This window comes from Rhinoderma darwinii, chromosome 5, assembly GCF_050947455.1.
Source record: "Rhinoderma darwinii isolate aRhiDar2 chromosome 5, aRhiDar2.hap1, whole genome shotgun sequence".
In the NCBI taxonomy this organism is placed as follows: Eukaryota; Metazoa; Chordata; class Amphibia; order Anura; family Rhinodermatidae; genus Rhinoderma; species Rhinoderma darwinii.
In genome coordinates, this window is record NC_134691.1 from 271,923,235 (window position 1) to 271,936,191 (window position 12,957).

Sequence of the window (12,957 nt, forward strand, 5' to 3'; positions counted from 1 at the left end):
GGAGAAATTAAGCATTACACAGGTCTCATTGCAAAAAATGAGCTGTGTGTGTAATGTATGGACGTGGCATTGGCGGTATGGCAGATGGCCAACAGGGCGCAGATCTAAGTCTATAGTTCGTATAGGGTACCTGTGGCAGCTCGGACAGTAGCAAGGCAGGCTCGGCTGGAACTAGGCAGCAGGCAGACGCCAGGCATGGTGAAGCAGGTCAGGCGTGATTTACAGCACGGCAAGATTTTGGCTCAGAACAGTACTCGACTAGGATAGTACGGAATGCAGGGAACAGGAACACACTAGGAGGCCAACACATAGACAAACTTAGGAAACAATCAACAACGCTCAGGCATAGAAGCAAGGGCCTGAACCCTTCTTATAGTTCAGGGACTCATGGGTTCAAAGTTCAGCAAAAGTCTGGTGCGTGCGCTGCCCCATTAAATGCGGGCACGAGCGTGCGCGTGCAACCTACAGGATCCGACTGAGGTGAGTGGAAGCGAGCGCTGGCGTCTCCTGAGAAGGAGGTTGGGGCCAGCGCTTGCCGACTCGTGGCTGCGTCTGTCAGGGGGAGGTTGGAGCTGACGGCCCGCAGCCACGGATATGACACAGTTATTTTCTTAAAGGATAAATAAACGTTCAACAAACTTCTGACATGTCATAGTGACATGTCAGAAGTTTTGATTGGTGGGGGTCCGAGCACTGAGACCCGCACCAGTCGCTAAAACGAAGCAGCAGAAGTGCTTGTGTGAGCGCTCAGCCGCTTAGTTTCTGTTCTGCTTTTTCCGTAAATTAATGTAGTGGTGTACGGCCTCAATAAAAAGTCTATGAACCCGTACTCTGATATATCGGCTTTCCAAGAAAAAGATGAACAGAAACAAAGCGGCTAAAGAGCTCACACAAGCACTTCTGCCACTTTGTTTTAGCGAATGGTGGGGGTCTCAGTGTTCGGATCCCTATCATTCAAAACTTCTGACATGTCACTATGACTTGTCAAAAGTTTGTTGAATGTTTAGTTACGCCCCCCTAGAAATAGATGACCACATATATCCAAAATGCACTAAAATAGTTTATCATGTAAATCCGTTTTTATTTTAATATCATATTTGGTATCATATTTTGGTTAAAGAGAAACTACACCCAACCCCCTTATCAAGCTTATATTATAACCATGTTCTTTTATCTCCCCTCAAACTTTTTAGAAGAAAGCAATCTAGTTTTTGTCTGCCGTTTTGACTGTAGACTTTGCCATGCATGATGCTTTGTCCAGAAGTCACATCTATCAGAAGCTCTAGTTATATAGATCAATCCAAATTGTGATCAGTTACAGATGAAGAGAAGGGAAGAAAGACACAGAGGATGGTCTTAGGTACCGTAAAGGCTCAGGAGAGGCTTCAGACTGTGCCCCATGCAGCAGCTATGTACACCATTGAAAAAGTTTTTTTTATTTTTTATTTTTATAAAAATGTGTATCAGTGTGTTTGGTGCAACTTTCTAATTACTTTTTATTAAAAAATATTTTTACTTTTTGAGATACAGCTGACAGGTTCAGTGAGCTGGTCCTGGGTGTCCTTAAATGTGATCGGTAACAGCTCGATCCTGCGTGTAAAAGTAATTAGAAAGTTGCACCAAACACACTGCTACCCATTTTTATATATAAAAAAAAAAAAAAGTATTCAAAGGTGTACATAGCCTTACCGCTCCGAGGGGCAGAGATGATTGGTTGGCAATAGCCTTACATCATCTACAGGAAACAGCCTGGATTATATCCAGACTACTGCGGAATACAAAGGGCTAAGAAGGTTAGAGTTGTCACCATTGCATTCTGAGATTGTTGCTATACAATGGCCCAGGCATATTCTATTTTTTTTATTCAGAAACAGACAAAAGCAGTGACATTATGATTACAGACGGGAAGTCATAAGGGAATCTATGGTTCTCACCAAAGTAATAACATTTAATTGCTAAAATGTCAGAAACAAGTTTACAATACCTGTAACAGTTTCATGCAAGCATCCAAAGATATTTTGATCAATCAATAGCAGTTGCATTTGCAATGCTTTTCTCGTACCCCAACTCTCTCATTTAATTCCCTATTAATAAAGTGTCATTGTGGAGGCTTGAAGAATAATTCCATTATGTTGGGGGAAGTAAAGAAACGACAAAAAAAAAATAAAACATTATTGTGTGAAGGTTATGTAACGCTGCTATACAATTAGGCCTTAGGGCTCATTCAGACGAGCATGTCCGATTTGCGTGCGTGAAAAATGCAGCATATTTCCTACGTTTTTTGTCTGTGTGCGTTGCGTATGGCGTCAGTGTGCTTTGCGTGTGGCATGTGTTTTTCACGTCTGTGCAAGCACTTTTTGTTTTATTTCTCTGCATTTCTTTGTAACTGATGCGTGAAACTTGGACAGTACACGGATGTCGTCCATGTGCAGTCCGTGGTTTTCACGCACCCATAGATTTCAATGGGCGTGAAGGTGCGCAAAACGCATCAATATAGGACATGCAGTGAGTTTTACGTAACGAAAACTCACGCATGTGTGAATAGCCCCTTGAAATGAATGGGTCTGTGTGCTGTGAGTTATTTCAATGCACAGCACACAGACGAGTATTACGCTCATCTAAATGAGCCCTTATTCAGACTAACATATTATACGTCCGTGTGCTGTCTGTTGAAAAAAGCGGACAGCACACGGACCTATGCAATTCAATGGGGCTATTCACATATCTCTGGTTTTTCACGCAGCGAGTGTCCGTTGTGTGAAACTCTCTGCATGTCCTATTTTGGTCCGTTTTTGCGGACCACATCGCCCATTGAAGTCAATGGGTGTGTGAAAAACACAGACAGCACACGGACGACATCTGTGTGCTGTCCGTGTTTTCACACACCAGCTGCTAAAAAAATTATCAGAAAAAAAAATAAATCAGCAGCACTGATGCCACACGGAAAGCACACGGAACTGAAATGCCTGAAATTCGTTTTTTTTGCGGACGCAAAACGGACACGCTCGTCTGAAAATAAATGAAGTATGTAAGAAAAATGAATGTAAAATATATAAATACATAAATAATACAATTATAAAGTTATATTGATATTTTAAGACTTTACTTGTCCCCACATTTTAATTTACCTATACAGAGCCATTCTGAAGATTTCCTATACCCTCTGCTAGGCCTAACGTGGCAGCCTGAGCTGGCCATGACAATGAAGCACTGCCATCATGAGCCAACTGGGAGTTGGCATAGGGAATACTACAAATGTCAACTGCATCACACGGTAATAATATGATAACTGAGCAGAGCCGCGCCTAGAAGTTCGTATAGGAAATACTCCACCAGTCACCGCTACCTTTGACCATGGATATTGTGCCTAGTACATGTATAGACAGTATGGTCACCATAACACGGAGTCATGGACAGTTGAGAAGAAGGCTGCATCAAAACATGCGCAATGGGGATCTGAGGGGTGTAAGGTATTTTAATGTTAATATATTACAGAAAGTGTTTCAAGGTCATGGTGTACGTCCTGGTGAATTGACCTCATTGTGGACATCTCTCTGCAGACCCATATGGATGATACAATTTCTACAATCTACAATAGCAAAGGCATCAGTAGAAAAGATTGCAGAATCTATTAGAATATTTTATTGTGACTTCAGTTGTTTTCTATCGATGAGTATTTCCAGTAAAGTCTGCCTAGTAGACTGGACTTGTGATTTAAGGAAGCTGAACAAAGGGAACTCGTTTCCCAAAGTTCACTAGACAGGCAATAGTTTATCTGAAGAATCTAAAACAGACTTATTAAAAAAATGAATGTACTGCAAGTTGAGATAATAGACTCTTCCACCAACCATTCTTCTCTCGGGGTTAAAGTACAGTACAGCAGATTTCACATTCAATGCACAGACATAATTTGGGAGTAAATGAATAATGTTGTATTTCTGACAAGATATACATCTCGGGTCCGCTTTTGTGTAATAATAAATTCCATTAATGGTTGGCTGAATGAATCAGCAGTATAAAGAGATAATGAACACTTGGCTCTATATTCTTCATTAAATATGCCACTTTTAGCAGGATTCATGCCGTGCTTTTCTGAGTTGTGAATTAAGATCTTGATGGCGCCTCTTCAGCTCTTTATAACATACATAGGCTATGTTCACACGAGCGCCATGCTGTCATAGTCGGCTAACCGCACAGAAAACCCAAACCTAGGGCGGCAATTAAAGTATTAATCATTTTTCTAAGTATAAGACTGGATGGTCATAATTTGACTCCGAATGGAGGCATAAGAGCAGTTTGCAGCACTTTTTCTTCCATGAAAAAAACAAAAAACGGAATCCTAGCGAACGGAGGCAAATGGAATCCAACTGAAACAAAAGAATTACCATTGAAATCAATGGTAATTTAAACGGAAGCGATGCTTTCTGTTTGGACTTTCCGTCATCTCTTCCTCTGAGAGCTAAACAGGAGGTAACGGTAGTGTGAGCTTAGCCTTACAGAATTGTACAATATAGTGTTCTGCAATATAAGACACAACATATTTGGGAAAGAACGCACTGCTGTTGCTACCCTCCCTCTGGCATCAAATAGAAACGTCTAGCATCAAGCATGGAGAAGTAGGAAAATAGATCTCCCAAGGGATCACCATACAGACCCCTTCATCTGTAAGGCCCTTTAAATTTGTATCTGCAAATAGTCTATTTCCATCCTTGATATTTTCTTACATATCTATTCAACTGGTATCACACTGGGCGAGATACTTTACCCGGTTGCAGAAATCCGATTACAAACGGATTGTTTTTTGTTGTATAGACATTGACATAATTTACTTTAGAAAAAGATGAGATATGCAGAGCACCTGTGGCCTCAGCCAACAATATGCTTTTTAGATTCCAATAAAGCCGTCACACAGAGTTATCATCTTCAAATACAGCCAGCAAATCTACTGTGAAGATGTGTCAAACACGTCCTGAGTGACATGATCACTGCCCCATACCAACCTGTCACATATCAGATCATTTATTAAAGGCTGGTACTTGTGGCAGAATCAAAATATGCTAACAAAATACAAAAGTAATAAAACAAACAAATGGGACAATAGAAAATGGCTAAGTATGGGGAGATGTGTTGTAAGTGTGACAACGAAATGCAGGATGTCACAATGTCTCAGGTCTCCTATGCAATCATATACAGTATGCAGACAACATAGATGACGGGGAGAGATGCTGAGCTTGGGAATAGTTTTCTATGATTTAATTCTTTATTTTTAAAGTACGTACACTTTTGCAAGCATTTATTTTATTGTTCAAATACAACTCAATTTTTTTGTTAGCAATTTTGATAATTGTCTTTATTAAAAAAAGACATTTTCATTTGTTTTGTGTCTACAGCTTTTATGCGGGCATACTTCTTGTTAATCTACTGAACGCAAGTTAGTAGTAACTTAGGTTAGTTAGAAATAGAAGTGTGTTACTGCAGGATCAGACCACATAGGGTTTGTTTGTAGTCTGTAACCATGGAGTTACATAAGTTCACATAAAAGCTGTGGACACAAAACTATAATGTTCACACAGAGTTTTTTGCAGGCGGAATTTCTGCCTCAAAATTTCGTTTGGACGTTTGAGCCAGTTTTTCGCCCACGGCCATTGAGCGCCGCGGACATAAAACGCCGCGAAATACGCTTTCTCTGCCTCCCATTGAAGTCACTGGGAGGTCAGAGGCATAAACGCCCGAAGATAGGGCATGTGGCTTCTTTTTCCCGCGAGACCGTTTTACCGCTCGCGGGAAAAAGACGCCTCCGCATCCCATTGAAATCAATGGGCGGCATTTTCGGGACGTTTTTGACAAGTTTTTTGGCGCGGTTTCCGCGTAAAAAAACTTGTCAAAAAACTCAGTGTGAACCCAGCCTAACTATACTTTTTATTTTTTTTAGATGCATTAGATCAATACAAATAAATAATAGTTGTAAAGATGGACATACCCTTTAAATCCTACTTCCCCCACCCACACAAAAAGATTGACAGTTTTTCCGGTATGGGTTTGTATCAGTGTGTGGACAAAGTCATTCTATGTGTAAAAAGCTTTTTACATGAAAATACTGAAGGACATCATATAAATCTTTATATACCTCAGTCCAGTAGTGTCCCACTCTATCCTATGCACTCAGATAGGGTAGCACAGGAGACCTGACCGTTTCCCTTTAAGGGAACATTTATTATAATAGTGAATTATTTAAAGGGGTTGTTCAGTATTAGAAAAACTTGGCGGCTTTCTTCAAAAAACAGCACCACACCTGTCCACAGGTTGCCTGTGGTATTGCACTTCAGCCCAATTCAATTAATTTGAGCCAAGCTCTGATATGAGACACTGCCCATGGAGAGGTGTGGAGCTTTGCCTGGAAGAAAGCAGTCATATTTTCTAATCCTTAAAAACCCCTTCAACTATTATTTATGTAGCTTGTTAATATATTCCTTATAGTGGATTTAAAGGTGAAGATTGATTTTTATAGGCTCAAATCACACCACGTTCAGTGTTTACATTTGGTAGGACTATATGAAGTAGACAGATGTTTGCAGCTGTATTCCCATATCGTTGTATAACTTCTATAGACTAAAAAAAGTATACTGTGCGATATACGTTTCTCCTATTTTTTTTTACACTCCTATTACACTTTTCAAAACAGTTTGGGCTGCGGGTTCTTGACATATCCTGGCCATACATATGACAAAAGGACACTCTTCTGATATACGTTTGCCCACTAAAGGGCAGGTGTGCGCGTTTGTCTGTGACCCTCACAGCACAGTACACCACAAACTTGGAGTGAAACCAGCCTTAATACTCTTGTCAGGGTATGTTCACACGCAGTGGTTTCAGGCGTATTTCGGGGCATTTACGCCTCGAAAAACTCCTGAAAAAACGGAAGCTGAACGCCTACAAACATCTACCCATTGAAATCAATGGGAAAAACAGCATTTAGTTCATACGGGGCGTCTTTTTACGCCTCTGTTTTAAAAAACGGAGCGTAAAAATATGCTCCATAAAAAGAGGTAGCATGTCACTCCTTGAGGTGTTTTTTGGAGCTGATTTTCCATTGAACACTGTGAAAAACGCTGCAAAAAACGCCTCAAATAACACCTGAAAAGAAGCCTCAGAGTATGTTCACACGCAAACGCAAAATACGTCTGAAATTATGGGGCTGTTTTCAGGCGAAAACAGCTCCTGAATTTCAGACTTAATTGCAAGTACTCGCGTTTTTCGCGGCGTCCATTACGGACGTAATTGGAGCTGTTTTTCAATGGAGTCAATGAAAAACGGCTCCAAAATCGTCCAAAGAAGTGACATGCACTTCTTTAACGCGGGCATCGTTTTACGCGCCATCTTTTGACAGCGACGCGTAAAATTACACTTCGTCTGAACAGAACATCGTAAAGCCCATTACAAGCAATGGGAACATGTTTGCAGACGTAATGGAGCCATCTTTTCAGGCGTAATTCGAGGCGTAAAACGCCTGAATTACGTCTGAAAATAGGTCGTGTGAGCATACCCTCAAAAGAAGCTCCAAATTAAAAAAAGCTTCATTTTCAGCTTCAAAAATGTCTGAAAATCAGAGGCTGTTTTCCCTTGAAAACAGCTCCATATTTTCAGATGTTTTTTTGCTAAGCGTGTGAACATACCCTAAGGCTGTGTTCACACTGAGTTTTCTGCAGGAGGAAAATTCTCCCTCAAAATTCCGTTTGGGATTTTGAGGCTGATTTTGACCTTCCAGCACAGCGTTTGCTGCGATTTTCGTGTCGTTTTTCGCTCGCGCCCATTGAGTGCTACGGGCAAAAAACTCAGCGAAATACGCTTTCTCTGCCTCCCATTTATGTCAATGGGAGCTCAGAGGCGTAACCGCGCGAAGATAGAGCATGTCCCTTCTTTCTCCCGCTAGGCGGTTTTTGGCTGGTTTTTGACGAGTTTTGCGGAGCAGTATCCGCGCCAAAAAACTCGTCAAAATACTCTGTGTGAACAGGGCCTGACTGTTCCTGAAGGTTTTTGCATTAAAGTTGGTATCCTTGAACTGAAGACTCTCATTATTATAAGACTTCACAAGATATGCTGCGTATAATACATTGGTACTAAGCAGGCTAGCCGTCCATGATTACCATGTTAGCTTCACTTGAGAATTTTGAAGAGAAAACTAAAAAGTCAGTTAATCTTTGTCGCAAGCCACGCCCACCCATGCAATAATGCACGTATTCTTGCATACTTCCATTCACCATAGAGAAATGAATGCTGGTTTCTGCCACCAGATGGGGGTATTTCCATGTCCAATATACTGTAGCAATGTATTTCTGAGTACATTGTGTCTTTTGCTTGTATAGTAACCAGCCATTTATTGCAGCAGAATGTGTTGTGAATATTTTCATTGCTACCAGAGGGGGAACAATTCATTATACCCATTAGAGGGGTCTAAATATGAGAGCAAATGTACGTATGTGCTTATCTCACTAGTGCTGAAAATGTAACTTACAAATTACTGTACCCGTTCATACTGTATGACGGGCAAATCTGTATGGAACAAAGGAAGTGTATAGTAGTCGGAAAAAAGCTTCCCTTCTTATGTACAGTAGTCTCTTTATTTCTATTAAAAAAAAGTAGATGATGGAGAAACTTAAAACTCTATTGTTATTATTGGAATAAACCTTGGAATTGGAATTTGATCAACCCATCTCATTCCAGAGCCCGGCTAGTATATTCAGGGATGATGGAGGTTATATACAGGGATGATGGCTGGTATATACAGGGATGATGGTTGTTATGTATAGGGATGATGGGTAGTCGAGTCATTATCCCTGCATTAATTCCCATCATCCCTGTATATAACCTCCATCATCCCTGTATATACCAGCCATCATCCCTGTATATACTAGTCATCATCCCTGTATATAACCTCCATCATCCCTGTATATACCAGCCATCATCCCTGTTTATAACCCCCATCTTACCTGTATAAACTAGACAGGCTGGTATATACAGGGATGATAGGGGTTATATACAGAGATGATGGCTGGTATATACGGGGATGATGAGGGTTATATACGGGATGATGGCTGGTATATACAGGGATGATCGCTGGTAGATATATACAGGGATGATGCGGTTATATACAGGGATGATGGCTGGTATATACGGGGATGATGGCTGGTATATACGGGGATGATGAGGGTTATATACGGGATGATGGCTGGTATATACAGGGATGATCGCTGGTAGATATATACAGGGATGATGCAGTTATATACAGGGATGATCGCTGGCAGGTATATACAGGGGTGATGGGGTTATATACAGGGAAGATGGCTGGTATATACAGGGATGATCGCTGGTAGGTATATACAGGGATGAGGTGGTTATATACAAGGATGATGGGGGTTATATACAGGGGTGATGGCTGGTATATACAGGGCTGATAACTTGTATATACAGGGATGATGGGCGTTATATATACTTTCATTTACTTTCAGAGAGGTCTGCAACATTTTCTAATGCAAACTCCTCTGTCAGAGAAAAGATTAAACTTTATTAAGAATGGATAATATAGCAGCATATACAGTACAGCACTTTTGCTCATTCAGAATGATGACCACTATAATTAGAATGCACCTCTTCAGACTAAAAGTTGGGGGGGGCCCACTGGGTTGGGGCCCACTCAGATATGTTTTGTCCTCCATTTGCTAAATTCCTAGCTACGCCTCTGCCAGAGACCCAGACGATTTGCAGTCTGATTTGCGGCTGTGTTGGTCATTATAATGGGGCTTTTACACAGCCCTATACAGTTAGGAAAAACGAGCGCTAATCGACTAAACAGCGTGTTGATCAGCACTTGATAGCTTCATTCACAAGGAGCAACGAACGTTAAAGGCCCTTTTACATGTTCATACGAACGCTCGTTCCTGATCATTGTGCTGTGTAAACGCTTAATTAGATCTTTTATATGGTCAAAAGAATGGTCGCTAGTCGGCAGCACATCTTCCTGTGTTAACAGGAAATATGCTGCTTCCGACAATATACCAAATGTATGTGGACGAATGATTGAATAATCGTTCGTCCCCATACATTAACGATTGTTGATCTTTGTGAATGGAGCTAATGAACGCTGATCAACATGTTGTATCCTCGATCGTCACTCGCTTTTTACAGGAAGATGTGCTGCCGTATAGTCACTATTCTTTTGGCTGCAAAAAAGATCTGATCAGCCGCTGAACGAGCGTTTGCTTGTTCATCAGCTGATCGTTACCGTTTATGAACACCCTTTTTCGCGATCATTGGCCTGTGTAAGAAGGCCTTTAGCGCGTAATATCACTAATTACAGAGCTTTCTGCCCTTATCTGTTCTTTGGTGTGTCTTCAGTAATGGTTACCTGGATTTCAAGGCCCTCATCACCTCATTCATTATTAAGGCAGCCATTTGATGGGATCAAGAGATATTCCCAGGAACGCAAATCAATCATATTGAGTAAACATAAGAAATGTCTACCAGCAACTAAATGGGACCAGCATTACTGAAAAACCTAATGAATTCTACAAAATAAACATATTGTGGGAGATTTATCAGTAGTGTCGTAGGGTGCATGAACTGACAACTAGGTGAAAATGGTCAAATGGCAAGTTGCGCCACATGTATTATGCCATGTGGGCCATTTAAAAAAAAAATTGCCACAACTTGCTAGACAAGTAAGACGCTTTTCTCTTACATATGCTACCTCATTGCTAGCGTACATTTACATCAATAATTTGAGGCAAAAAAAACTCCTTTGAAAAGTGTCACAGTTGGTGTAAGACGTTTCTAGATCACATGACAAACTTGGCGCAGACCATATATTTCACTATTTTGTCTTCAGTTTACAGCAGAATTTGCGTTCAATATTTTGTGGTTTTTTTTTTAACCATAAAATACAAAAAATTTAATATTCAAATATATTTTTAGTAGCTTGTTATGTCTAATTTTTTGTGAAAATCCCAAGCTTATGCCTTATGGACCATCGAAGCATGAGTTTATCACACTGGCATAGAGGAACTGTAGATAACTAATTGAAACCTTCTGAGTGGGTCTATCCACACGTGTACATATAGTCACAGTACACTGTACATGAATACTTTGTAGGTTCATTCTCAACTATGTTGTTAGTAACGTTGCTGCTGAGGCATTGTAGAATTGCATTAGGATTTTAATGATGGGATATGTCCTCATTTGATAATTGGAGATTCCTTCAACCTGGAGAATAGTCTTGTAGTATTAATAATTATGATGATAATTCTAATATACGAAAATATGTATAAAATATGTTATATGTGAATGTAACAACTAATGCAAGTACATAATTAAAATAAATTGATTTAGTAAAATATACATTAAAATTTTAACTACATAAAATAATAATATGTAATATTTGACATGTAGACCATCATGTATAAAGTACAATCCGCATCAGCTTGGAGAATTTAAAGCAGCCAATATCTAACCTGCATATTCTGAATTTTTTTCCTTCCTTGTGATGGTTTGTGTAAATGTTTATTTCCCCCCTAAGCTTGCTTTGTGGTTGTGCTCTTCCTGGCGTCATGTCAGAGCGGTGCTGTGTGCTCTTAGCCAATCAGATGACTCCTCCCTGCTGCTCCCCCACAACTCTGCACCTCGTGCTGCTTCATTTAAAGGGAATGTGTCGCAAATTAATTTTTTTTAAAGTTATTTTTATTATATTTTTTACGGTTTTTTTGCTGTATCTTTTTTTCTTCCACAAGGTGGGAAGTATTAAAAATGAAATAATAATTTGACATGTTTTCCTATGTTGGCCACCAGAGGGAGCACTTCCCAGAATTACAGCAAGGTGAATCAGGCAAAGCAGCCTCACTTACAGCTGCTGTAAATCTGGGGGGAGACTCACCACCCCCTCCAATGTTCCCTCTAAGTCTTGGCAGCTTTTGAGCGGAGCAGTTAGGGAGCAGGGCGATTCTCCATCAATGGTGGGCGATCTGATGACCAAAAGTAATACCCCCAGTAAATGCTAATATAGCGACTAAATAAGAATATTTAAATACTATAATATTACAAGTACACCAATAATACAGTTATAAACACCAATTATAGGCATCAATGAAAGAGTCCCTCATTACACCACTGTCCTTATAGATAGTGCCACAGACCCCTTGTAGATAGTGTCACCCCCTCTGTAGATAGTATCACACGCAGCCCCCTGTAGATCGCACCACACGCAGACCCCTTGTAGATAGCGCCACACAGCTCCCCTGTAGATAGTGCCACACAGCCCCCTGTAGATAGTGCCACACAGCCCCCTGTAGATTGCATCACACACATCCCCCTATAGATAGCGTGACCCCCCTGTAGATAACTCCACACACAGCCACCCCCCTGTAGATAGCATCACACATTCCCTTGTAGATAGCGTCATCCCCCTGTAGATAGCGCCACACACAGCCCTTTGTAGAAAGCGCCACACTCAGCCCCCTTGTAGATAGCGCCGCACAGACCCCCTTGTACATAGCGGCGCACAGACCCCCTGTAGATAGCGTCGCACAGCCCCCTGTAGATAGCGCCGCACAGCCCCCTGTAGATAGCGCCGCACAGACCCCCCCCTGTAGATAGCGCCGCACAGACCCCCCTGTAGATAACGCTGCACAGACCCCCCCGTAGATAGCGCCACACAGACACCCTGTATATAGTGCCACACAGCCCCCCTTGTAGATAGTGCCACACAGCCCCCCTTGTAGATAGTGCCACACAGCCGCCCTTGTAGATAGTGCCACACAGCAATCCCCCTTGTATATAGTGCTACACAGTAATTCCCCCTGTATATAGTGCTACACAGCCCCCCTCCCCTTGTATATAGCGCTACACAGCAATTTCCCCTGTATATGGTGCTACACAGCCCTACTTTCCCCTTGTATATAGTGATACACA

At 41.2% G+C, this 12,957-nt stretch overlaps 1 long non-coding RNA gene across 1 annotated transcript in view; it reads left to right on the forward strand.

Annotated features, from left to right (window-relative positions):
* Nucleotides 1-12,957, forward strand: part of LOC142652910 (uncharacterized) — an 854,242-nt gene that overhangs the window by 666,619 nt on the left and 174,666 nt on the right. The window lies entirely within an intron of this gene.